Source organism: Galeopterus variegatus, unplaced genomic scaffold (genome assembly GCF_000696425.1).
Source record: "Galeopterus variegatus unplaced genomic scaffold, G_variegatus-3.0.2 Scaffold5727, whole genome shotgun sequence".
In the NCBI taxonomy this organism is placed as follows: Eukaryota; Metazoa; Chordata; class Mammalia; order Dermoptera; family Cynocephalidae; genus Galeopterus; species Galeopterus variegatus.
The window spans coordinates 91,837-94,837 of NW_007731838.1; the positions used below are offsets into that span (position 1 = coordinate 91,837).

Here is a 3,001-nt window from a genome sequence, read left to right on the forward strand (position 1 = left end):
TGCGATCCCGTTGCCGGTCCCGGTCCGGTACAGGGGCAACACTGAGGGTTGCGATCCGTTGCCGGACACAGAAAAAGACAAAGACAAAAAAAAAAAAAAAGAAAATGCTCAGGAATAACAGAACGATAGGACCGTGGGGAAGAAGGCATAACGATGGCAGAAGGGAAAAAGAAAACAGGAAATTACTCCTGTCTCAAGCTCATCAAACGATGTGCTTAAAGCTGTCCACTTTATTGGGCGTCAGTTACACCTCAGTAAAGCTGCTGAAAGTTTTCATGATAGATAAGTGAGTGGGTGAAAAAGGAAAGGAAAAAAGCAAAGACAGGAAAGATAGAGATGGAATAACGCATGAATTCAAAGATGTGTTCAGGGCATTTGATGTGATTCAGAAATCTGGTGGACAGGCTGCAGGTGCACATACAGCTGGTTACAGGAAGTCGAGGAAGGAATGATAGAATCATGGGAGATTGCTCAAAATTGTTTTGAGCAGCTTGATGTAGCAAGGCCGTATGGGAGACAGCCAGTGAAAGGGGCCAGGGGCCAGAGCATTTGGCAGAGGAGCAGGAGCTGTGGGAGAACCCACTAGGGGGAGCGATGCCCAACAGCATCATTGACGCCGGCCTGGCTTCTCTGGGTAGCTGTCCTCCGTGGACTGGCTGACACAGCCTCTTTAAAGCTGTCATACTGATGTCTCCGCTCACCAAGCCCCGGAGAGGTCAGTGAGGCAGCCTTTATTACTCACACTTTAGAGACGAGAAAACGGAGGCTCCAGAACGTGCAGGGGCTGAGCTGTGATCTCATAACTGTTGGTGGACCTGATTTCTGTCTTCACTGCCAGATCGGTGCTTCCTCCACTACCAGTGTGATCCACTTCATAGAAGACAAGAGACACAGTGTTGACTGCAGAATCGTGGCAGACCAGTGACAGCCAAGGAATTATTTCTGCTCAAAAGACCAGTGATGCCCCCAGTNGTGGACCTGATTTCTGTCTTCACTGCCAGATCGGTGCTTCCTCCACTACCAGTGTGATCCAATTCATAGAAGACAAGAGACACAGTGTTGACTGCAGAATTGTGGCAGACCAGTGACAGCCAAGGAATTATTTCTGCTCAAAAGACCAGTGATGCCCCCAGTGGGTCCTGACCTGTGTGTCTCCTGGCACATCTGAGAGTTTACCCTTAGCAAGTTAATAGCCAGTTCATCAAACAGAAAAGTGTGAGAATTGTAGATATCTCCCAGATTTGCACAATCTGTTTACAATATTTGCTTCTAATCTTCTTTAAATAAAAAACATTTATTATCACAGACCCAGCTGAGACACAACCCCCACCTTCTACCCCAACCAGGCCTCTCCCTCTCTCTGTCTGAAATTAGAGGTTGCCCAGTGACAGCCACTATCCTGAGGTTAGTTTTGCCATTCCCCTGCATGGTCGCATACTTTGCTACAGTTTCACAGAAAAGTTGACACAGACAAATTTCTATGTTCACCCACAATCACGTTTTTGTTATTTGTCCTGTTATTTATCCGTGTAGATATGGGTCACTTTAATTGTCTTTGTAACTTCTGTGCAGTAGTTTTGCACAGAAGTATGGATATTCCACACTTTGCTTATCTCTCATGTTAATGCACATAGAATTGTTTCCATTTTCTGCTAGCATAACTGTGCTGGAAAGAATGTCATGTGCACTTGGCAATGCGTGCGCACACGCTGGATTTTCTCTAGCGTGCCTACTTATGGGGTCGGGTCCTGAGGGACGTGCATCTGCAGGACTTTTCTTTGCTTTCCACAGCGATTGCACTGGGTCCTTCCACAGGTGGAAGAGGAGCCCTTGCTGCTTTCACGTGACTAATGGCCATTTGTGTCTCTCATCGGTGAATTGCCTGTTTTGTCTGTTTTCCTGTTGGGTTATTTGTTCTTAATTCTCAGTGATTGCCCTTTGTCATTAAAACCTTCTCGCAGTCTGGGAGCCAGCAGCCATTCTTGTCTTGTTCCGGATTTTAAAGGAAATAGTTTAATAATTAAGAATAATGTTTGTCAAAAATTTCTTGTTCTAAATATATTTGTCAGGTGAAGAAATGCCATTTTACTATGTCTGCTAAGAGTTTACCATGAAAGAATTTTAAATTTTAGCAAATGCTTCATCTACCAAGATAAATAAGTATACATGCATGTGTGTATATATATGTTTGAATACACACACACTCACATGCATGTGTAACTTTCTTCTTTTAATATTGTGAATTACATTGATGGATTTCTAATGTGGAACCATTCTTACATTTCTGGGATAAACTTAGTTATACTGTTTCCATGTGATTATGAAAATCTATCTTGCATATGTTTTATGAAGGATTTTTTATCATTATTCATACGTCATATTAATCAAACTTTTCTTTTTTTTTTTTGTCTTTTTCGTGACCGGTAAGGGGATCGCAACCCTTGGTGTGGTGTCGCCCACACCGTGCTCAGCCAGTGAGCACACCGGCCATTCCTATATAGGATCTGAACCCGCAGCGGGAGCGTGGCTGCGTTCCCAGCGCCGCACTCTCCCAAGTGCGCCACGGGGTCGGCCCAAACTTTCCTTTTTTCAGGCCGTGCTTGTCTTGTTTTATTTTTTTTTTTTTTCCATTTATACTAGCCTTAAAGGATGAGTTGGAAAGCATTCCCCTCTTTCTCTCCAAAAACAAAGTTTGCATAAGATTAGATTAGTTTCTTGAATTGATGGTTGGTGAAACTTGTAAAATCTTCAAGGTCTCGTAATTTTGTTTTGTAGTTGATAGATAGTTAAGTACTATCAGTGGGTTATAGGTTATTTGGGTTCCCTCTTTCTTCTATCAACAGTGTTGATATATTTAATTTCTCAGGAAAAATTGTCCACTTTGGTTAGATTTTCTAATTCATTGACGTGAAAAAATTCATGTGTACACTGTGCCTTTGGTTATGTCTCTTTTAATTTCTAATGTTTTAAATTTATTCTTTTCTTTCTTTTGTTAATCAGC

At 42.5% G+C, this 3,001-nt stretch overlaps 1 protein-coding gene across 1 annotated transcript in view; it reads left to right on the plus strand.

The window, feature by feature from the left end:
* LOC103605314 (protein FAM189A1-like) overlaps positions 1-3,001 on the plus strand; it is a gene marked incomplete at its 3' end in the record, with an annotated part of 119,338 nt that overhangs the window by 66,564 nt on the left and 49,773 nt on the right. The window lies entirely within an intron of this gene.